This window comes from Podarcis vaucheri, assembly GCF_965113315.1.
Source record: "Podarcis vaucheri genome assembly, chromosome: 7".
Taxonomy (NCBI): Eukaryota; Metazoa; Chordata; class Lepidosauria; order Squamata; family Lacertidae; genus Podarcis; species Podarcis vaucheri.
Genome location: NC_138765.1, coordinates 29,853,984 through 29,878,911, shown reverse-complemented (window position 1 = coordinate 29,878,911; position 24,928 = coordinate 29,853,984). Strand labels below are relative to the sequence as shown.

The 24,928-nt window shown below is 45.4% G+C and overlaps 1 long non-coding RNA gene across 2 annotated transcripts in view; it reads right to left on the bottom strand.

Annotated features, from left to right (window-relative positions):
• Nucleotides 1-4,581: 4,581 nt before the first annotated feature.
• The window catches only part of LOC309537402, a 61,946-nt gene continuing 41,599 nt past the window's right edge, over nucleotides 4,582-24,928 (bottom strand). Inside the window, exon 4 of one of the 2 annotated variants that reach the window (XR_014221889.1) lies at nucleotides 4,582-4,814. This is a non-coding gene — a long non-coding RNA (uncharacterized lncRNA). Of the gene's footprint in view, nucleotides 4,815-15,274; nucleotides 15,824-24,928 lie in introns of those variants that run through there. The other variant, XR_014221890.1, reaches the window with a different exon arrangement.

The window sequence follows — 24,928 nt, the reverse complement described above, 5'->3', positions numbered from 1 at the left end:
TAGCTCATCCCTAACCAAAAAACACAAAGCTGCACCATTCTAATAGATCCTTTCTCTTTTTTATCCTTCATTTTTTTTCTTTTTAACCAAATGGAACCGGGGGGGGGGGGCACGGAGGAGAAGCCATGCTGTCAAGATAATTACATTTTCTGTTTAATTAAAAACAGAGACACGGCCAGTATCTTGTGGTACAGCTTCGCATGAAGGAGAAAGCCGGTTTTTCTTGCTAATTAATATGTTTCATTGTGCTGCTTGAGAGGAAGTTAGCATGCAGAGCAAAAAACAGGTTGAAGTTGAATTTTAAGGTTGTCCTACCCTTCAGATGCATGTTATATTTAACAGATTCAGCATGTGCTCAAGGCAGGACCAGTAAACTCCTATCTAAAGGACCTCCTTCTGCTGTATGAACCTGCTGACCCACTGAGATCATCATCTGAGGCCCTGATCTTATTGGTTTTCGATAGTTGGGTGGTCATTGATCGGAGGCAGGACTCCTTCTGTGGTGGCACACCACCTGTGGAGCTCCTGCCTGAGACATGTTTGCCCTCTTCAGGCATTATCACCAGTGGTGGCTGATGCTGACTGAGACTGGTAGGGCAGAAGACAGGGAGCCGAACAGCAGGTGGCGCCAGAGCCAATGGCAGGCACAGTCAGCTAGTGCTACTTTTGTCCCCATCCTCCTCCCAGCTGTGTTCTACCACTGAGACTAAGGTGGAGGAAGCAGACAGGCAGGCTGTGGCACCACCAGGACTGACTGACCGTAGAAAGGCTGGCAAGTGTAGCCTGGGCTGGGGCTGGCTGTAGGTAGGGTAGTGGAGTAAGACCCTGTCTTACTGGTCTAGCCCTCACTGGTTATTCTAAGATGCAACCCGGTAAATCTGGAGTGCGGTGACACTTGTCTAGCCAGGGCCGGCCCTGCCATTAGATAGGCAGCAGGTGCAGCAACCATTTCAGGCAGCAGGTGCTGGAGGGGCAGCCCCCCAGCCCTTCCTCCTGAGCTCCTCTTCTGTTGGGAGAAAAGGGCTGTGTGTTCCCTGTGGTCTGCCCTGCACCCATGTAACTACCCTCTTGCCCTCAACAATATCCCATGCCTGTATTGAACTAAGATTCAACTCCCAGTCCTGCTGGTTCTGTAAGAGGAATGGGAGTGCCATGTTAGGCACATAGGAAGATACCTTATACTAAATCAGATGACTGACTCCTGCAGCCCAGTTCTGTCAGTGCTGACTGGCAGTGGGTACCCAAAGTTTCAGATAGGGTTTTTGCCCAGCCCTACCTGGAGATGCCAGCGATTGACAGTACACAAAACTCCCTGCTATGGAAGTCTACTTTAATCACACAAGGGCTGGAATGAGTGGCACAGCTCCAGGGCCAGGGCTAAACGTGGATCCCAGAAGTCCCAAAGCCCAGGCCTCCAACCTTTACCCTTGTACCTGGGATTACTCCATCAAACACTAGCACTTGTAGACATCTATACAATTGTACGGTAGGTTAGCTATACAGGGAATTCTTAACTCCTGCACATCAAGAGACATGACTAAGTCTCTTTGCAAAGTTTTTACACTGTCTTGGGGGGGGATGGGGATTCTTTAACGTCCAATCATGCTTGTTGTGTAATAGTAGTTTCAGAAAACAATTTCCAGGGACTACTTGATCTCAGATGAACTCACCACAAGAAAGATGCATCCTGGGTCCTAGGGGCAAAGGAAGAGCCAACAAAAGGGGAGGGGGCAACAGCAGTTCTTTAGCACCCCATGAATTCTTATTGCCTGGTGTCCAAACAACTCACTCATCAATCACAGTTTTGACTTCATCCATTGGCTAAAAACACTTGACAGGCAGGAGCAACCAGCCTGGATCATTTCACAGAAATTGCTTAGACGGGTACCTGCCCAGTTTGCTTTCTTTCTAAGAGGGCTAGGAACTAAATATTTTTGTTCAAATACAGTGGTGTCCCGCAAGACGAATGCCTCGCAAGACAGAAAACCTGCTAGACGAAAGGGTTTTCCGTTTTTGAGCTGCTTCGCAAGACGATTTCCCCTATGGGCTTGCTTTGCAAGACGAAAACGTCTTGCGAGTGTTCCGATTTTTCCCCGCTCCCCCCCTTTCTAAGCCGCTAAGCCGCTAATCTGCTAAGCCTTTAATAGCCGCTAAGCCTTTAATAGCCGCTAAACCGCTAATAGCGCTAATCCGCTAATAGGGTTGCTTCGCAAGACGAAAAAACCACTAGACGAAGAGACTTGCGGAACAGATTAATTTTGTCTTGCGAGGCACCACTGTAAATGAATGAAAACTCAGGGGTCTGTGTTCCCTGCTGACAGTGCCAATGAAGGCCTTGGTGGGTGCCCAGGCGCCCAAGGGTGCTGGGTTGGCAATCACTGCACTATTGACTGCAAAATGTGGAATCTGTTTAGAAAGACGATGTCATTGCCCTCCAGTCATGTCTGCCATGTTTCCTGGAGGGGACAAGGCACGAGAAGAAGAAGAAAACTACTGTAGAAGAACATTTACATAAAGGGTAGACTGAAATTAATGTTTACTAATGAGAGCTGCCAGGTACTCTGGGGACCAGTTTATGAAAAATAAATCACGGTGTCCTTGCTTTGGAAAACAGGCTGTTAATTACAGCCGGCTCCCCTTTGGGACATTCTCACTCGGAGGCAGAGAAAATAACGGCTCCCATAGAGCAAACGTTTATGGAGCCTTTCCAAGCTTTCAGCTATTTCATCTCTGATTCACTGTGGCTAGACACAGCCGGCCCTATCCATAGGCAAGGTGAGATGGTCATCCTCATTTCTGGACCCATGTGAATCCCGATAAAACCCTTCCTGCGCAGTAGAGGCTGGTCCATTGGAGAAAATGGGGCACTGCCCCACCAGAGTGTGGATTTGTGATCCTCTGATTCTGTAGCTCATAGCCTGCTTGGAGCTGTTAAAAGTTTGAGCAAGACTTTGTTTTGGAGCAAGCTAGGCTATTTTTGCTTCTGGGGAAGGAAGGAGCAGCAAGTCAAAATGCCATCTTGCCTCCTTGATATCACAGCCCTCCCCTTTTAAATGCATCTACAGTGGTACCTCAGGTTACATACGCTTCAGGTTACAGACGCTTCAGGTTACAGACTCCGCTAACCCAGAAATAGTACCTCGGGTTAAGAACTTTGCTTCAGGATGAGAACAGAAATCGTGCTCTGGCGGCGTGGCGGCAGCAGGAGGCCCCATTAGCTAAAGTGGTGCTTCAGGTTAAGTACAGTTTCAGGTTAAGAACGGACCTCCAGAACGAATTAAGTACTTAACCCAAGGTACCACTTTATATTCTGCCTTTGATACAAGAAGTTCACAGCAGCGTATGTTGCGCTCCTCCAATTTCATATTCATAACAACCCCGTGAGGTAGGTCATAATTAAAATATAGGAAGGTGCTTTATGCAGAATCAGGCCATTTGTCCATTTAGCTCAGTACTGCCTATACTGGCAGTTAGCAGCTCTCCAGGACTGCACAAAGAGAGTATTTCCCAGCCTATCTGGAGATAGTGAACATGGCACTTTCTGCATATAAATCCAATCATCTACCACTGAGCCCTGGCCTAGATATTTTTGAGAACCAGGATTGTGTTGGACTGTGTGACTTATCCCCATTCCATGCTGGTGTTCCCCAAGCACTCTGCTTCCTTGGGGAGGTTCAGGAACCTGCCAGTCTTGGAAATTTAAGAGGCAGCCCCTACAGGCCTGGCTGCTTTTTTGATCTTATGCCACCTTCAGCCTATTTCCATGCTGAGGGGCCAAAGGCAACGCTCCAATCTGATTGCTTTGCAGCTGGCTTCTGTCCTGCGGGGCGTTTTGACTCTGTGCCGAGAATGCGGTGGAAGGGTGTGGAAGTCCTGTGGATACAAACAGAACTGAAACCAGGTGAAGGGAGAGGCAGCCAGTTCAGACATGCAAACTGCCAACTTTTATTGTCATGACGATTACAAAACATGCCCTCTCTAAGTGGTGGCGGCTACTCATTCCAAGTCTTGCTCCTTAGAACCAAGGACTCTGGCATCAGGACCCGGGGCAAGCAGTTTCCCCTAGTATAATGCATTTTGTATGGTATCTTCACAGATATATGTATATTTTTATGCACGCTTCACCCTAGTTTATGCATTTATATCTGTCTTGCACTCATTACTTGGCTAGAGAACTGCACAGCAAAATTTGGAGAGGTGCAAATTTTGAAGGATGGCTGCATTTTGGTTAATTCATTGTTTTGGGAAGAGTGAATTGGGTAGGTTCACCTTCAAGTGGGAACTGAACTGAATGTCTCCTCCATCTCTTGTGGCACTGCAGCTTCCAGCTCAGGGTGAGTCAAGGGAAACCAGAACGTAGATGTGTGCAGGTGGGTTTGCGGGGAAAGAAGGTACTAGTCAGTACTGGAATTCCCCTGGTCACATAGCCTTACCAGCCCACCATTCCTTTATCATTTATTTTCAGTTTATTTACTAGAAACACAAAAATATAAATATAATTTAAATATAAAACAATACGGACTATAACAAATGGATGAAAAAAGAAACACCATCAAAACACAATTTAAAAAATGTGTTTATATCCCACCTTTTTCTCCAAGAAGCTCAAGTTTACATGGTTCTCCCCCTCCTCATTTAATCCCCACAACAACCCTGTGAGGTAGGTTAGGGTAAGAGGCAGTGACCGGCCCAAGGCCCTCCACTGGGCTTCATATGGTCAAGTAGAGATTTGAACCCCTGGCCTCCCAGGTCCTAGTCCAGCGATCTGACCACTGCATCACACTGGCTCTCTTTGGTATGTGCCTGAATCCATCCTGAAAAATACTCAGAGACCTTAGAATTTAAGATTGCAGGAGAGGGGTGACCCTGAAAATGGAATACATTTGAAGCAAAAGTGTGGGAGGGGAAAAAAGGGAGGGAGCAAGTTAAGTATTTAATAATCTCTAGTGTCACTGATTTTAAACTATTTTACTTAATTTTAAATGACCGTGCTTCTAGGTTGCGGAAGTATTTTGAATTGCTGTTTTAAATGATTGTATTTTGTTAGAATGTGATTTTTGTAGTTTTGTGTGTGGAGGTGGCATAGAAATGTTTAAGAACCCAGGACCCTACTGGATCAGGCCAGGGGCCCATCTAGTCTAGCACCCTGTTCCCACAGTGGCCAATGAGGTGCCCTTGGGAAACCCTTGAGCAGGACCTGACAGCAACAGCACTCTCCCCTCCCTCTGGTTTCCAGCATCTCACCCAAGTTGGTGACCATTTACCGTACAACAATGCATATGTAAATAAAGGCAATAAAATGGATTTTAAAGCTTCAAAGTGGTTTGAGTGATGTCTTCTCTCTCCATCCGTTTTTTTGACAGTTGTAATAAGTTTGCCAAAATTTCACTCGTAATAGATTAACTGACATGGACCTCACTTTGTTAATTAATTGAGCTGAGCTCTTCCTTGGCTCTAGTTCCTCAATTCCCATAAAATTACCTTGCTTTATATCCTAACGCCAAGTCTTTTCTCTGCACCCGTGTAACGATTATGCCTAACATACTTTGCACACATCCATTGACGTACCTGGGCCTTACCTTGTTAATTAAGCTGGAGAGGAGCTGGGTGAAAAAATGCTCCCCAGATCTGAATATTTGGCAGTTGCAGAAGTAATTTTGGGGCTCATCCAGATGACCTATTTATTCTGCATTCATCCTGATTTGGACCCACCCTATTCATGTGAGTGTAATTTGTTTTAACTGTTTTTAATATTGAATTTTAAATTGTTGTAACCTGCCCTGGGACCTGCTGGGGGAAGAGTGGGTAATAAATTTAATAATAATAGTATATTAAAGTAAAATATGCTTGCACAACACTTATGTGAAGATGACTAGTGATGAGGGAGCAAGTCAATTCAGTTCATATTTAAAGGAGAGCTTACCTAATTTGCACTTTCGAAAACAAGATGCAAACTGAAACACACTCATCCCTCAAAATTTGCACTTCTCTGAACTTTGCAATGCATTTTTCCAGCCAATTAATGTTTACAAAAATTGATATACTTGTGTAGAGTGACCATATAAATGCATACATTCATTTTTTAAAATGAAAATAATTCATTATATTAGGGGAAATCGCTTTGCAAAGATGTGTCTGTAAAGAGAAATTCAGACTAAAATGTTGAGGAATTTTCACGAGAACTTAAAAAACAACAATGCAAACTTTTGCAAAAATGTGGAGAACTGAATTTAAGATTTGAAAAATAAGAAACTGGAATTGACAGATTAAGCCTTCCATAAGCACTTTCATCTATGGATGCCTCCAGCCTAGGCTGTGTGACTATATGACAAGCAGTGTGAGATATGAAATTATTCTAGATTATGGGGCAACTCAGAGCCTTGTTTCTCAGGCTGCCTCTGGACTGTCACTATTTAGCAGGAACGATTCAAGTACATACCAGAACTTTAGCTTTGCAGTTATAAAGTGGATTAAAGTACTCCCCTCGCACAACACATCCACTAAAAAAAAACCAGCTGGTTTTTTTACGGTCTGGAAAGTAATGAGGAAATGGGCTGAAAAGTGTGGTATGAATGAATAATGGGAAGCCATATAAGCACCCCACAAGCAAATCAGGATGAATGCTCTTTGCCATATAACCTCCCCAGAAATAAATCAGAACACTCAGTGAATACTGGACCAAGGCTGGATCTACACACAGGGGGAAAACGCTATAAATAAGTAATAAATTAGATCATTATGACAAAAGCAAAACAAAACAAAACAAAAACAACCCTATGTAAAATCACATAGACAAAGTTTTTGCTCTGCAGTTCCATCTGGTATTTTATCTTTACAATGGAGTTACGATATAACTGACTTAGTGTATCTGAATCCCTCGTCTAACCATTGTGTAATGTTTGTGCAAGCAAATCAAGATGGATGCTGAATAAACAAATAATCCAGAAGAGCCTCATTTTAATTGCAGAAACCTAAATATCCAAAATAAAAAAGATTCCTTCCAGTAGCACCTTAAAGACCAACTAAGTTAGTTCTTGGTATGAGCTTTCGTGTGCATGCACACTTCTTCAGATACACTGAAACAGAAGTTGCCAGATCCTTCTATATAGTGAGAAGGTGGGGAGGGGTGTTATTCAGAAGGGTGGTGGGAATGGAAGATAGGCAGATAGCTGAGAGAGCCTGTTGACGACTCTTAACGACTGTAATAGGTCTTACAGGAATAACACCCCTCCCCACCTTCTCACTATATAGAAGGATCTGGCAACTTCTGTTTCAGTGTATCTGAAGAAGTGTGCATGCACACGAAAGCTCATACCAAGAACTAACTTAGTTGGTTTTTAAGGTGCTACTGGAAGGAATCTTTTTTATTTTGACTATGACAGACCAACACGGCTACCTATCTACTACTAAATATCCAATATGCACTTAAATCCCCACTGCAAAATAATGGCAGTCTGGAGGCAATGCTGCTCTCTCCAGATAGCTTTACTTTCAAAATCTCAGCAAAGAACCATCCTTTGTTTCTTTTGATAACATTCCCAGAAGAAGAAGAATTAAAACTTAGAAGAGTGAGAGTTATATGGACAGTTTCTAGAGCTACGTAGTTTACTGCCTAAAGTGATGGAGGTGCAGGTCGTAGCATATGTCCGAATCTGCAACATAGCCTGTTCTGTCTCCCGTTTATGCTCTCAGACCAGACCCTAAGAAGCCCCCCCTCCCTGCAGTCCTAGAGGGGCCCCTCTGCCTCCCCATTCTGAGGTTAGCTGTGCCTGCCAGATCTCTAATGATAGCCTTTGCAGTGGTGAAAAGCAAGAGGACAGGGGGAGCTTTGGTGAGGTCTAAATGTAGCCTGAGCCATAAATGTAGGGTTTGGGGAGGGAAAATGTGGAGGGGAACTGCAACTCAGCTGAAGAGCACTTTAGTAGATTTTAGTTTAGAGGAAGGCTAACACACCCAGAAATGCAGCCCCAGCTACAGCTGTGAACACAGTTCTCAAAGACCGAAATGAGTTGACTCCTTGGGACATTTATACCCCAACTTTCCTCTAACAAGCAAAAGGCAGCATACATTGTTGTTGACTGTTCCCCCACATTTATCTTTGATGTAGGTTGGGCAAAGAGACAAGGACTGGGTCAAGGTCACCCAGTGAGCTTCAAGGGCAAGTGGGAATTTGAACCTGGTTCTCCCTATTCCTAGGCTGCCAGCATAACCACTATACCACACTGTATTCTGGGCACTGCTACAAATCAGGCCCTCTCTCTCAGTCCAACCAATGGTATTTCAGCCATGAAGAAAAGCCTCTCCAACAGATCATAGGGAGCAAGCAGGAAGGTGCAGAAGACAGTATTTCAGTTATCCCCGGCCTGAGCCATTAGGACAGGAATGGGGAACCTCAGGTCCTCAAGGTTTTTCCTAGGCCATGTCTCCCCAGGTCACAGCCCACACAAGCCCTGCTTCACATCTTCCTCAAGCGCTTTTTCCTGGGTGGGATGCATCTTTGAATGGTGATAACACTTTTTGCTTCCTTGGATGGCGAGATTGCGACTGTACGCAGAAACCTCTGGTGTTTGTGCACAAAGAAAAGAAACACACCTGTTGCTCCTCCCAATTTGCCCCCTAAAAGGCTCCCCGTGAGAGAAAGTGACTGCCTTTTAGCTGCCTTTTAGCAGCAGTAGGACTTTAAAAGTAATCATGCTGACAGCTTAAATTGTGCCAGGAACTAAACAGAATTTGTTGGAGGAAGGATAGCATAAAGTGTAAGAAATAAATAATATTTATCTCATCCTGCCATGAAAAGATCCACTGTCAGTGCCTTAAACAAACTATTGTTTCCAGGGTGCTTTTGGGGGAAGCCATAACTATTTAAAGCAGTATAATGGTGGTTTAAATATATAATGCAGATGAGGCCATTGGCTCCATCTCTTCTGCAACAGGCTGTTGAGGAAATCAGTAATGCGGGGCACCACTTTCTCCGGGATCCTTCTCTACCACGGCTGATCTTCTCGTTGCAATACTCCTAGGACATTTCTGAGGGATCACAGGGCTTTTTGGAATATTGTTTGAAAATCCCAGGAGAATCAGAGCTGTTAATTTAAATGAAACGCCCCCGAGACAGAGGCAGACACATTCTGTGTGGGTGTGTGCATGTTTCTGTATGCAAGGGGGCGAGTCGGAGGCAGACGCAGAGGCACATAAAAGCTATTAAAGAAATAACTGCAATGAAATCAGACTTTCTAATCAGCACTAAAGAATGTGCCTGTAGTTGGAAAGAGAGAGAAAGGGCTTAAATTAAAACACTTAGTGCTCCTGACTACAAAGGGATTCCACACTCATAAACAAATCCCCAAAACTCCAGCTAACGTTCGTCATGTTGCCATGTTTTTTAAGGATGAAAAATTGGAATACTGACAAGCTTCTGCTGCAACTGACTAGCATGCTTACCAGCTTTTCAACATTTCTCTGTAGAAGCCTGATAGGCATTAGCCAGAGTAGCGGACAGTGTGGCGGGGTGGTGGCACTAATCGGACTTCCCAACACCTAAGTCACTGCTCCTTACTAGGGAGGAGCAGGGAGGAAGCAGGGAGGTCAGTGCGGTGCGAACATACCAAAGGAGCCTCTCTGGCTCTCCTGCCAGTGTGTTTGCACTGTGCCAACCTCTCTTGACACCGCCTCTTCCCCCTCTCCTCTTTGGGAAGCAGCAGCAACTCAGCCGTTGGGAGGTCAGATGAGCTCCATCGCCCCACCACATTGCCCACTTCTGATTAGCAGGTGATATTAGGGGTGTTCAGATTTTACTTTCAACCAGTGGACAATCTGCATTCCTGTGAACACAAACAGCTGAGTTTTATGAATCAACAAGAATAGACTCTTTCACACACACTTGTACATGTGTAGAGACGGCTTGTATCTGTGTTCAGCGTAACATGTGAACAAGATTAATGAGTGGACCGGCCTACTCATGTGGCAAGGTGGGGCAGGATCCACAGGAGCAGCAGATCCTCATGTAGGATTTTTATTCCCCCCTCGTTCCTGATGTAGCTATTCACTCACTCCTTCTTAACTGGTGGGGGCAGCATTTTGTGGTTCACCTCAAGTGCCAAAATGTCTCATAGAATTGTAGAGTTGGAAGAGACCGTGAAGATCATCTAATCCAACCCCCTGCAATACAAGAATGAATATGCAGCTGCCCCATACGGGGCTCAAACCTGCAACCTTGGTATTATCAGCACCATGCTCTAACCAACTGGCTGGTTCAGTCTGAGGCTCAAGTTGCTATTAAAGGCATGCACAGCCACCCTATGAAGCAGTTGTCAGTGGGGGCAGACCTGGAGGCATGTTCAACAATGCAGGGCAAAGAAGCAACACGAGGTTTCTTACACACATACACATATATATCTCAGTCTCCTTGGTTGTTATTCTTTCTTCCCCAGGGCAGAGTTGTCCCCCCCCCCTTCCCTATCCCCTGGCTGTGAGTATTTATGTGGCTGGCACACACCAAAGTAATGCTGGTGTCTCCATAGATCATCCCCACAGCCATAAAAGCTGGCAGAATGAAATGAGTTTAGTGCACGGGGATGGGGAGGGGTGGGGGGAAGAAGACGAAAAATGATTGAAAATGTTGCAGATTGGTCCAAGGTCTTGTCTCACTCTTGCAGGGAACGGCTCCCCTCTCTCATCATCTGCCGATCCCAGGGCGGCTCTGCCTCCTCTCTGCTCCTGATTAAATCGGTCTCTGCAGCTTTTTACATATTTATTGGGCCACCGGGGAAGTGGGATGGGAAGGAGGGGTGGGCGATGTTCCTTGGGTAGCCTCTAAACATCACAAGGACACATCCATTTGTCCTGAGGATGGAACGGCTCCAAGGTCTTTCTTACAGGCTCCCCGTGTAAAACAATAAATAAATAAATAAATAAATAGGAAAAGCCGTTACAGATCCAAGGATTAATCTGATTAGATCAAAAGATCTTGAGAAAAATAGTACAGGAGTGAGCTGACCTACTCCCCTTACACAGCAGCCCTATACATGTGCTTGCAGAAGTTAAGTCCCATTGAGTGTGGTGGAGGCAATGCTCAGCGAAGGGGATGGAGCACTGCAGCCTCACAATTGCTTAGGCTTCAGCTAGCCAGCATTGGTTTGTTTATCCCTCAACCAGCTGACCTTTCCAAAAGGCAGTTTTATGTAGTTAGGGGTGGACGAGAAATTCAGTTCCTATTTAAAGGCGAAGCTAATTGACACTTTCCCCCCAAAACAACAACAGCATGCAAACCAAAACATAGCCACCCCTCAAAGTTTGCGCTCCTGCAGATTTCGAAGTGCAGTTTCCCATCCAGGCAATGTGGACAAAAATGCATATACTAGGGTAAAGTGTGCAGTTTTAAAAATGCATATCTTAGTGAAAGTAACTTACGAAAGTGCATTGTATTAGGGGCAAAAATGGGAAATTGCATACAAATATGTGCATCTTAGGAGAAGTTCACATTAAAATACCGAGGGGTTTTCATGAAAACAGCAATGCAAACTGATGTGGAAATGTGGGGAACTGTACTTAAGACTAGAAGAATGAGAAACTGGGAGAAACAAAAAATGACAGATTTGCCTATTTCCCACTTCAACTGTTCTTATTTGGACAGTCCTCTTTTCCAAGTAGGGTGGCCGTGGACCCTACTTTACAGAGGACAGAACCTGGGCAGAGAGTGGACTGCCCCCTATAAAGTAGGACACCCAGACACCCAATGGCCATATTTTAAAGCACAGAGTTCCAGGAATCGGTTTGTTGTCCATGCTGCCATTCCTATTTTTAAGACTGGTATCATTTTCCTACACTGCAGCCGTCTCCGCTAAAGAGAGTTATCTCAGGACCAGCTTGCGCCTGGCACTTGCCCCAGAGAGGTCATCGGAAACAGACATGTGACAAGAGAGGCTGTCACAGGCTTCACCCTGCTTAGCACACATTTCCTGGTTATCGCATCAAAAACCTCTGCAGCAGATGGAGTTGACAGTGAAGCCTGCACACTAAAGACTTTGGGTAGGTTTTATGAGTCAACCGATCTGTGAACTCCTTTGAAGCAGGATTGTAGTGGTAGCAAGCTACCTTATGAGTCAGACCCTTGATCCATCGAGCTCAGGAATGCCCCCACTGGCTCTCCAGGAATGGCTCTCCAGGGTTTCAGGCAAGGAATCTTTCCCAGCCCTACCTGGAGATGTTGGCGGATTGAATCTGGGATCTTTCGCATGCAAAGAAGATGTTCTCCCATTGAGCGACAGCAAATTCTGGTCCAATGCGTTATTTGTATGGCTGTGATGATGCTATGAGTGTGCACTCAAGGGCCTGCTGTGGCATGTGTAACCAGTATGGTATCCTCCGGATGTTTTGGGCTACAACTTCCGTCAGCCGCAGTCAAGGATGATGGGAGTTGTAATCCAGCAACCTCTGGAGAGCACCATATCGGTCACAATCCCCCCTGCACCATCTGCCTCAGGCAGCTGATTTGGGGAGCCATGTAAGGGCAGAAAATGGTTGTATTATTGTTATATTTTTACTGCTTACAGGGTTTTCTGCCTCTGGTGCCAGATATCTTGGCTGTACTATATAGTGCTATACAGTGTGACTGGGTTGGAGAGAGGGCTTTTGCTGCTCCTGTTCAGGCAGCAAAATATATAGGGGTGGGCCCTATATGATATAATTGCCATAATGCGGGGATAGGGAGCCTGTGCCCCCCTCCCCGAGGTTGCTGCACTACAACTCCCATCAGCCCCGATCTTTGGCCATGCTGGCCAGCGGCTGATTGGAAGTGGAGTCCAACAACATCGGGGATGGGGGGGCATGGTCTCCCCATCACTGCCATATGGGCATGAACTGAATCTAATCTGGAATCTAAATTAATTGTGTGCACAATGCTTCAAATCACATGTGATGCTAAGCCAAACCGGGGCTCAGTGAACATGCGGAGTCCTGGATAAGAGATCACGTTAACTTTGCTTTTCTTCTGATCCTGCTCCTACTGCATGGTCTGGCTTATCTTGTTGTCTGAACCTGGGTTTGTCTCCTCCAGACAAACCAAGAACAACCTTTGGTTGCTGTAGCTTGTGGCTTGTCTGGTGTGAGTCAAACCATGAGCCCAGGATCAGATGACATGCTCACCATGGCTTAGCTTGCAGCAACAACAGGACTAGAAGAACACAGTAATATGCCTGGAACTGAATCAGACCCTTGGGTCCATCTAGCTCAGTAGTGTCAACATGGAGATGTGGGGGACTGAACTGGGCATGTAAAGCTGAAGCTCTGCTACAGAGCTACAGCCCTTCCCCAAGGAGAAGCAGAGCAGATACAATCTCCTTTCCATGATCCTGCACACTCATGAGTTTGCACCAAGCCATGTTTTGGTTTAGCATTGCATGCAAACCAGGTCAATCCTCCCACCCTCCACCCCAGATTATTTTTGGAGTACACTTTACACACCCTGCCCATCCCTCTCCTCTCCCTCTCATCAACAACATCCAGCAAGGGGCATTGGGCAGGGTAACTGCTATTCGAAATACGGAGAGCCAGGGAGAACTGCTCACCTTGGGAAAGTGGTTTCAGACGGTAGCATCCCTGGGTGGAGTGTCATGTGCACCCTCACCCCAAGCAGCATCAGATTACTCAGCGATAGGAAGCTTCTGTAGGCTGAGTGTTTTGAATCACCCCAGTTAAAACCCCATTGTCATCTCCAACAAGCTTCATTTGAAGCAAATAGAAGAGAACGTAAAACTGGGCATGTAAAGAAAACAAAGACACAAAGAGCAGGCTAGCTAACACAAGTTACAAGGAGCTCTTAATCCACTTCAGGTGGCTCCTTGTTCCCATAGCCAGAGTGCAAACAGCAAGCACATCCCCCACCCAGCATGGGCACGCTGGAATCTCAAGCTTCTGCTTCCAGCAGCCAAGGCGGGGCAGTGAGGCAGCGGGGCACCTTCTTTTCTAAGAGATGCTCTTAGATGAATCAAGTGTTTCTGGAAACCAATTAACATACACCAGTTATATATTTCACATGTAGATAAAGAGTTGAGTCACTATGTCTGGGGAGAAGGTAGGATGAGGGTTTGGGGTTTTTTTTGTTTGGAGAAACAGTGAGTAAGAGGTGGCACGGCAGGAGCTGGAAAAATTATGCATGGTATGGAGAAAGTGAATAGAATAAAGTTGTTCTCTCTCTCTCCTAACACCAGAATTTGGGGACATCCAAGGAAGTGGAATGTTGGAAGATCCAGGACAGATAAAAGAAAGCAACTATTCACGCAGTATGCATAGCTATACTTGGGAATTTGCTTCCACCAGAGTCAGTGATGGCCACCAACTTGGATCGCTGTAAAAGAGGATTAGACAAATCCATGGAGCAGAAGGCTATTGATGGCTACAACTGCGGCAGTAATGCTTCTGAATACCACTTGCTGGAAACCACAAGAGGGGAGAGTGCTCTTGTGTTTGGATCCTGCCTACAGGCTTCTCACAGGCATCAGGTTGGCCACTGTAAAAGCAGGACGCTGAACTAGATGGGCCATGAGCCTGATCCAGCAAGGCTCTGCTTATGTGAATCACTGCCACACTTTGCATGCGTCTCTTTGAGTGTGTGTCTGAGGGTGGCTGGATCAGTTCAGGTGGGCCTGCATCCATTGAGTGAACTGCCCCCCCCCTTTTAACAGATGCCAGTAGGGCCTGATCAGAAGGCATGTGACGCACCACCCTTGTGGGAGTTAAGCAGTTCTGGGCTCTGTCTGTACCTGGGCGGGTGGCTGCCTGCAAACCTGGTATGTGCCACACTGAGTTCCATGAGGGAAGTAAGTTTGGAGTCTTAGGGATGGGGGGGGGATTTGATTCCCTTCACATTTCAAGGTGAACGTACCTAACTTGCACTTTCTGAAAGTATCTGAGAATGGAAAGAAAGCCATCCTTCAAAATGTGCACTTCTCTGAATTTTGCAGTGTGGTGTTCCAGCCAAGAACAAAATGCATAAACTGTGCATAAATGTGCATATATTAGTGAACGTAACACACACACACACACACACACACACACACAAAAGCATCACATTAGGGGAAATTGCTTTGCAAAAATGTGTCTATTAGGCAAAATGACACACACATGTGTCTATTAGGAAAAAATCACAGTAGAATGCTGATGAATCTTCATGAGGACTTTTTTAAAAAAAAATTATATATATATAGCAAACTGATGTGGAAACATGGAGAACTGAACTTACGATGGGGGGGGGGTTTAGAGAAGTATGAGAAAGGGCTATAGCCAATAGCTGAGCATCTGCCTGGCATGCAGAAAATCCCCAGTTCAATCCCCAGCATCTCTAGGTAGGGCTGGGAATGTTCTCCATCTGAGGCCCTGGAGAACTGCTGCCAGTCAGTGTAGACAATACTGGGCTAGAAGGAACAATGTTCTGATGGTATGAAGCAGCTTCCTATGTTCCTGTGACATACCCACCCCCATCCTTGTTTGGGACAGAACAATGATAAATATATCCTAAATGCTCTATGCAGAGATATCTCTGGACAAATAAAGATGGGAAGAGTATTTAAAAAGTAAGGGGAAGGAAATCTGGGGTGCGATGCAAATAGTTGGTGCTCAGGGCCCAAGGCCACCCTTTATCACAGCTCATATCAGGGGCAATTGCCTACCTCTTCTTCCCAACCTGGGCCAAGCGACTTACCTGCTGTTGCCTCCAAGATCAAGAGAGCTCAGTTAGTTATTCAGAGCTGCACCTTCTCTTGGCCAAGTTTCACTGCCAAGAAAGTGGTCATCTCTCACCAAGGATGTTGCTGCATTTTAAGCAGCACTGGGAAGGGAGAGAGAGAGAAAAAAAATCCCATCCATATAGTTGTATTTCATAGTCATATTTTCTCAGGTCACTTTCAGTCTCAAAGCTCTGTTGCAAATCTTTTCTCCTATAAGGAGTTTTAGTGTGCATGAGAGTGTGTGTTTTTCCTCCCCCTAAGCAGGGGTCGGGGACCAGTGTGCCTTCAGCCTAATTTCAGGCATATCACAATAGCGGAAGTGGGGTAGCCGAAAGAGGTATAAAGAGGAAACAGGGTGCCTCACCCCCTTTCCAACTGGGCCTTGTCCACTTTTAGCCCTGGCTCCAACCACCTCCAATATCTGACCCCTGACAGATTACCCGCAATGGAAAGTGGTCCTTGAAATTAAAAAAAAAGGGTTCCCCATCCCTGCCTTTGATTATCCATTCTAGAACTGTGACTTCACAAACTCCAGACATTTAAAGAACATGACTTTGCTAAATAATCCTGGGAACTTTAGTTTGTTAAGTGTGCTGGGAACTGTAGCTCTGTGAGGGGTAAACTCCACATACCTATCTCTCCTCTTTCCAGACAAGCCAGAGGCCTTATCAGAGTTCAAAGATGTGTTCTAGCCACGCAAAAGCACTTGCAGGGGCTGGCAGGGCCATGGATGTGTGTCCTGCAGAGAGTTCATGGGGTTATTATGAGGTTAAAAAGAGAGAGGAGGTAGACCCAAGAGGAATCAGGAGTGCTCTGATGGTGTTTCCTGCTTGGCAGGGGGTTGGACTTGATGGCCCTTGTGGTCTCTTCCAACTCTATGATTCTATGATTCTATGAATCAGTTCAAATGAAGCCAACTTTCATCTGCCCCTCTTTCCCAAGCAAATAAGAACTCAGTGATGAGCAGAAGGACTCAATGGAACATATCCAGTTAAAAGCCCAGTTGAAGCAGACATCAATCTCGACTATTTAAAATCTCTTTATTGAGCCCGAGGCTCAATACATGTGTAAGGGGACCATAATGCACATCTTGGCGGTTGCAGTCCTTTAAAATAAATCTCTTGTAAAAGGGAATAGCCCCCCAGGGCATGGTTAGGAATGTAAGAGCTTACCAAATGCCAACAGCCGAGTTGTTTGAAGCACTCGAAACAGCCCCTTCCCCGTAAAAGAATATGCCAGCCTCTTCATCATTGTCTGAGGAGGAGCCAGAACAAGCTTTGTGGCCAATATGTAGGCGCATACGAATTGTTGTGCCGCAGCAGAACGAGGCCTATCTACTTCAGCAGCCTGTGTCCCTTAGGAGCCAGCTGGATGCCTCTGGCTAGACCAGGGTGAGCAGCCATTCCCATGCAGGCAAGCTTCTGGAAACTGCAGACCATTGGTGGGCGGGGCCAGAATCAAAAGTGGGTGGAGCAATGGAAGTGACTCTTGCCTTTGTGCAGTGGGGCTATGTTCTTCCCAGTCAAAAGCCAGAGGTTTGCACACACATGCATACCTCTCGATCCTCCATCCAGGGAAACAAGAGGCACAGGTCAAGGGCACATTCCAACCAGGCCAGAGCAATCACTTAGCACATAGAGCAGGGCGAATGAAGAGAGAGGGGCTGTTGCTTGCAATGTCCCAAGGACTGGAGAGAGGTTCCTGGAGGGCCTGAGGTTCCCTACCCACAATACTTTGATTCAGGACTCAGCTATACAGCTGCAAATAGAACGTTTTAAGTGTGTTTAAAGTGCATTATACAAGTGTGACACTAGATGGCAATAGTGAGCAAATTCAATATACCATATTTTTCCATGGACAAGACAATGCCCCCCCCCATCTTATACAGTGGAGCCTCGCAAGACGAAATTAATTCGTTCTGCGAGTTTTTTCGTCTAGCAAATTTTTCGTCTTGCGAAGCACGGTGTCGGAAAAGTTTTGGAAAAGCTTCAAAAATCACCAAAAACCTCAAAAAAGGCCACCACACCGCGTTCTATGAGTTGCTCCTCGAAGTCAAGTCACAACTGTATTAACGGTGTTAAGAAAAAGGAAACAAACTTGCAAAAAACGCAATATGTTTTCATCTTGCGAAGCAAGCCCATAGGGAAATTCGTCTTGCGAAGCAGCTCAAAAACCACAAAACCCTTTCGTCTAGCAAGTTTTTCGTCTTGCGAGGCATTCGTCTTGCGGGGCACCACTGTACACTGATTTATATTCTGAGTCTTGGGTGAGGTGGTGGCTCCAGCGAGTGCCAGACTCAGGGCCACGGAGCTAGCTTGAGAGGCGAGGCTGTGCCGAGGCGAGGAGGGAGTTTGGCTGCGGCACTGTCGGCTCTCACCAGCTGAGGCGAGGTGAAGCCAGATGCAAGCTGGAGAGGCAAAAGGCTTTTTATGATTTCCCAAAAAGGCTGAACAACTTTAAAATACTGATTTCTTAATTTTGGTCTCTCAAAAGAAGGGGTCGCCTTATACATGGGGTCGTGTTATATACGGAAAAATATGGTACAGTGGTACCTCGGGTTACATACGCTTCAGGTTACATACGCTTCAGGTTACAGACTCCGCTAACCCAGAAATAGTACCTCGGGTTAAGAACTTTGCTTCAGGATGAGAACAGAAATCGTGCTCTGGCATTGCAGCGGCAGCAGGAGGCCCCATTAGCTAAAGTGGTGCTTCAGGTTGAGAACAGTTTCGGGTTAAGAACAGATCTCCGGAACGAATTAAGTACGTAACCCGAGGTACCACTGTATGTTTCAAAACTGTAAAGAAAACCCAACCATTTTCACAGCGTTTTTTATATGCGTCTAGATTCTAGCTCAGTTAGTAACATTAATGAAGTGATTGGCAATCACATTGCAGGTTTTTCTTCTTTTAATAAACATAAATTGGGGGCCGGGTGTGTGTGTGATTGGCACTGCAGGGCACAAGGCGGGGAGGTTTAACCCCCTCCCAGCAATGATTTCAATAAAAACCACCTTGTTCTCATGTGGCCATTAGAATTATACAAAGCCATACAAAATATATCTTAATATTTTAAAAAATAATGCTAAGTGCGGCATTGGGTTGTGTTTTTTTTCTGGCCCCAAGGAAGGAAAAGGTTAAGCATCTCTTCCCCAAGTGTTGTAGTGGTGATCACAATCTCTCCTTGCACCTGGTACCATAGTTGGTTTGTTTGCTAATCCTGTTGTGAGCATATCATGGAGATAAGCCTTCCATAGTAGCACCACAGTGATAAATATTATTGGGGCGAGGACTGTAGTCTGTAGGTGGCAGAGCACAGGTGCAGGGTCTCCATCTTAATTCCTGGCAGTGGAAAGCATTCCAGGGAGCAGATGATGGGGAAGGTTGTCCTCTACCAGAGACCCTGGAGAGCTGCTTCACAAAAATCATGCAGCGTGGATTTATTTTAATAGACACGTTCTTGTATGCAGTTTTGAGTTATGCCCACATTTTTGCAAAACAATTTCCCCATATACAATACATTTTTGTGTTATTTTCATGAATATATTCATTTTAACGAATATTTTCCCCATATATATATATATATATATATATGCAGGTTTTGGTGTCTTCGGGTGTCTTCCCGTGTAAGAGTCGGGGTGTCTGTGCGACGTTTCGACGAGGTCTCACTCGTCATCTTCAGGCTGGTGCTTTCGGCTTCTTGTTACTGGAACAGAGCAGAGTCTGGTGTTTGAGTTCCTATAAATACTGTTGAGGGGTGTGGTGTATAGCCTCCAACGTTCTGGGCAGAGAGGAAGTTCCTAGATTAGTGTGCCTTTTCTTCTTTTGTTCCTTAATTACTTGAGGGATATCTTGGGTGATTTCATGAGTGATATTCTGAATACCACTGGGTGGGTCATTAAGTGTAGATTAGTTGCTAAAGCTTTCGTGTCTTGACCTCTTGAGCTTGTGAAGAGTTTTTCTGAGAAGATGGCTGTGCTGCATTTAGTTGTGCTCTGGCTTGGCTTCGTGTATAGGGGCGAGCTGTGGTTTTGTGCCTTGTGCCAGCCAGATCTGTGTAGGGATTGCAGGGGGGTGCAGCATCCGGAGGTGCCACTATAGTTTGGCTACTGGATGGAGTCTGTAATATGTCTGTGGAGAGGGTCTGGGTTTGGGTCTGGTGTGGTTGATTGGTGACGGCGTTCTGTGTGCCTCTGGTTCTGGTGTCGGTTTTTGTGGGGAGGGCTAATTTCCAGATGTCTGGCAGGCGGGACGTGTCGTCACGCTTGTTCATGTTGTGAGGGTGTTTCTCTATCTCGATGGCTTCCATGATTATTCTCTTGTGGTGATGTTCCATGTTAAAGAGCAATTTGGAATCTGCAAAATTAATTTCGTGTCCTGTTTCTTTCATGTGTTGGAAAAGAGAGGAAGTTTTTTCTTCTTTTTTGACGGCATTCTTGTGTTCTGCGATACGTGCATTTATTCGTCTGTTTGTTTGTCCAATGTACGTGGCTGGGCAGACTTTGCAGGGTATTTCATAGACCCCTTGGTTTTCCAGCTGGATTTTGTCTTTTGGGTTTCTGAGGATATTGGCTATTTTTTGGTTGGTGCAGAAGGCTGTTTTGATATTGTGTTTATGGAGGATTTTGCTGATTTTGTCTGTAGTGCCCTTGATATAAGGAAGGAGGGCCATGCCATTGTTTTCTTCTGTGTCTTGGTTTTTGGGGGGTGTTTCTTTTTGGATTAGCTTCGTAACCCTGTTTTTCTGGTATCCATTGGCGATTAACACATTTGAGAGATTCTGTAACTCAGTTGTCAAGTGGTCTTTGTCAGCCAGGCGTTTGGTTCTGGAGATGAGAGTCTTGGCTACGGAGTTTATTTGTGCAGGGTGGTGGTGTGATTGTGCATGTAAGTAGCGGTTGGTGTGTGTTTTTTTCCGGTAGATAGTGTGTCCTAGGGAGCCATCAGGTTTTTTGTAGATTAGGACGTCAAGAAAGGGGAGTTGGTTGTTGTCTTCTATTTCCATAGTGAATTGTATTTTGGGGTGTAGGCTGTTGAGATGTGTGAGGAAGCTATCTAGTTTTTCTTTCCCGTGTGGCCAAATTACAAAGGTGTCGTCAACATATCTGAGCCAAAGTTTGGGTTTGTGTTCTGACTTGTCTAAAGCATTGGTTTCAAAGTGTTCCATGTACAAATTTGCGATGACCGGTGAGAGGGGTGATCCCATAGGTGTTCCTTCTATCTGTTTGTATCTTTGTCCATTGTGGATGAAGTACGTGTTGGTTAGGCAGTGGTTGGTCAGGTCCAGGATGTATTTGGGGGGGTTGTATTTGTTTTGAATGGCTGTCAAGGCTTCATTAATGGGTACTTGAGTGAAGAGAGATACAACATCGAAGCTCACAAGTAGGTCATCGGGATGTAGGTATTGCTTCTTTATTGTTTCTATGAACTGGAAGGAGTTAGTAACGTGTGAAGCGATGGATTCTGCATAGGGCTGAAGTTGCTTAGCGAGAAATTTAGCAAGATTTTGTAGAGGTGAGCCTATGGAGCTGACTATTGGTCTGAGTGGTGTTCCTTCTTTGTGTATCTTGGGGAGACCGTAGAGTTTGGGGCATCTGGATGATTTTTCTCTGGGGATGATTCTTAGCTGGATTTCTTCACTGATAGGAGAGGCTTTTATTTTGGATTTGGTGGTTTTTTCCAGATAGGTGGTGGGATCTGTTTTTATAGGTTGGTAGGTAGGGTCTTGGAGTAGATTTGATAGTTTTGCTTGGTAGTCCGATGTGTTCATCACAACAGTGGCGTTGCCTTTGTCTGCTGGGAGAATGATTATATTGTTGTCTTTCCTCAGGTTGGTGAGTGCTTTCTGTTCTTCTTTGTGTAAATTGCTTCTGGGTGGTTTGCTGGAGCAGAGGATGTTGGTGACTTCAAGTCTGATTTTATTGGCTTCATCTGGGTCGATTTTGGTCAGGCTAGCTTCGACTCCGCATATGATGAACACATCGGACTACCAAGCAAAACTATCAAATCTACTCCAAGACCCTACCTACCAACCTATAAAAACAGATCCCACCACCTATCTGGAAAAAACCACCAAATCCAAAATAAAAGCCTCTCCTATCAGTGAAGAAATCCAGCTAAGAATCATCCCCAGAGAAAAATCATCCAGATGCCCCAAACTCTACGGTCTCCCCAAGATACACAAAGAAGGAACACCACTCAGACCAATAGTCAGCTCCATAGGCTCACCTCTACAAAATCTTGCTAAATTTCTCGCTAAGCAACTTCAGCCCTATGCAGAATCCATCGCTTCACACGTTACTAACTCCTTCCAGTTCATAGAAACAATAAAGAAGCAATACCTACATCCCGATGACCTACTTGTGAGCTTCGATGTTGTATCTCTCTTCACTCAAGTACCCATTAATGAAGCCTTGACAGCCATTCAAAACAAATACAACCCCCCCAAATACATCCTGGACCTGACCAACCACTGCCTAACCAACACGTACTTCATCCACAATGGACAAAGATACAAACAGATAGAAGGAACACCTATGGGATCACCCCTCTCACCGGTCATCGCAAATTTGTACATGGAACACTTTGAAACCAATGCTTTAGACAAGTCAGAACACAAACCCAAACTTTGGCTCAGATATGTTGACGACACCTTTGTAATTTGGCCACACGGGAAAGAAAAACTAGATAGCTTCCTCACACATCTCAACAGCCTACACCCCAAAATACAATTCACTATGGAAATAGAAGACAACAACCAACTCCCCTTTCTTGACGTCCTAATCTACAAAAAACCTGATGGCTCCCTAGGACACACTATCTACCGGAAAAAAACACACACCAACCGCTACTTACATGCACAATCACACCACCACCCTGCACAAATAAACTCCATAGCCAAGACTCTCATCTCCAGAACCAAACGCCTGGCTGACAAAGACCACTTGACAACTGAGTTACAGAATCTCTCAAATGTGTTAATCGCCAATGGATACCAGAAAAACAGGGTTACGAAGCTAATCCAAAAAGAAACACCCCCCAAAAACCAAGACACAGAAGAAAACAATGGCATGGCCCTCCTTCCTTATATCAAGGGCACTACAGACAAAATCAGCAAAATCCTCCATAAACACAATATCAAAACAGCCTTCTGCACCAACCAAAAAATAGCCAATATCCTCAGAAACCCAAAAGACAAAATCCAGCTGGAAAACCAAGGGGTCTATGAAATACCCTGCAAAGTCTGCCCAGCCACGTACATTGGACAAACAAACAGACGAATAAATGCACGTATCGCAGAACACAAGAATGCCGTCAAAAAAGAAGAAAAAACTTCCTCTCTTTTCCAACACATGAAAGAAACAGGACACGAAATTAATTTTGCAGATTCCAAATTGCTCTTTAACATGGAACATCACCACAAGAGAATAATCATGGAAGCCATCGAGATAGAGAAACACCCTCACAACATGAACAAGCGTGACGACACGTCCCGCCTGCCAGACATCTGGAAATTAGCCCTCCCCACAAAAACCGACACCAGAACCAGAGGCACACAGAACGCCGTCACCAATCAACCACACCAGACCCAAACCCAGACCCTCTCCACAGACATATTACAGACTCCATCCAGTAGCCAAACTATAGTGGCACCTCCGGATGCTGCACCCCCCTGCAATCCCTACACAGATCTGGCTGGCACAAGGCACAAAACCACAGCTCGCCCCTATACACGAAGCCAAGCCAGAGCACAACTAAATGCAGCACAGCCATCTTCTCAGAAAAACTCTTCACAAGCTCAAGAGGTCAAGACACGAAAGCTTTAGCAACTAATCTACACTTAATGACCCACCCAGTGGTATTCAGAATATCACTCATGAAATCACCCAAGATATCCCTCAAGTAATTAAGGAACAAAAGAAGAAAAGGCACACTAATCTAGGAACTTCCTCTCTGCCCAGAACGTTGGAGGCTATACACCACACCCCTCAACAGTATTTATAGGAACTCAAACACCAGACTCTGCTCTGTTCCAGTAACAAGAAGCCGAAAGCACCAGCCTGAAGATGACGAGTGAGACCTCGTCGAAACGTCGCACAGACACCCCGACTCTTACACGGGAAGACACCCGAAGACACCAAAACCTGCATTCCTGTACCCGTGAAAATCTACGAAAGCAAATATATATATATATATATATATATATGGTAAACATTGTTCAGTTGGAGAACTACATCACCAAGTTCCAACAGGTGCAGGTTTTGACAGATAGCTGTGTTCTGGTTAGCATATTGTTTTGGGCAGTGCAAATGTGATAGCTTTGGTTTTAATGGAGAACCGAATTGAATTTCTCCCGAGCCCCAAACCCTGACTAGCTGTTGGGAGTGGTAGAAAACTGTGGGGTAGGTTGGAGATCAGAGTGCACTGGAAGATAGCATGGCTATCTGTCTGGAACCCTGAGCAAGAGCACTCCAGGCTTCAACATGTTGTTTCAGGTCTCACTTGTATATTGCTCAGTTCTGCTTTACCTTTACAGATTAACAACTTAAAAGCAAAGAGCCAATGGTGGAAAAGGAAGGGGGGGGGGAGCTCACCAAGCGACCATAGGCAGGTCAACTGGAGTGTCGTGTGAGGATAAATGAGATAATCTCATGTATGATTTCCCTGAGCTCCTTTTTGGAAGGGTGTGATAAATATAATATATCAGAGAAGCTCATGGAGCTGGCCTAAAAGAATCTTAGAGCGCATCACAAGGTCTCATTGGTACTTACATTAGAAAAAGCAAATGCATGGCTTTCACTGCACAACTGGCTGCCTTCAGATCTTCCCAGCCCCCTTTTTCCAATAGCTCCAACGGGCCTATTCCCACAGGAGTGCCCTGCACCATTGCATTCTAATATATACATGCAGCTTTCAGCACACCAATAAAATGCAATGTCTGCCACACCTCTGTATATATCAGGTGCGGTGGGGAACCTTGTGGGATGTAACATCACTGTAGCAGTCAAGTACAACATTTCCTGTTTGCCCAGAATGGACACACAGGGGGATGTTACTCCAGCCAGGAGGACTTTCTGTGACACCTGGTCTGGAGCATCCTCCCTCTGCGTGTGACCAGGTAGATGGGAGACCCTGGGAGACCCCATATAAGGGCTAGTCACACAGCCATCTTCCCTTACTCTCCTTTTGCTGTTTCGCCTTGTTCCA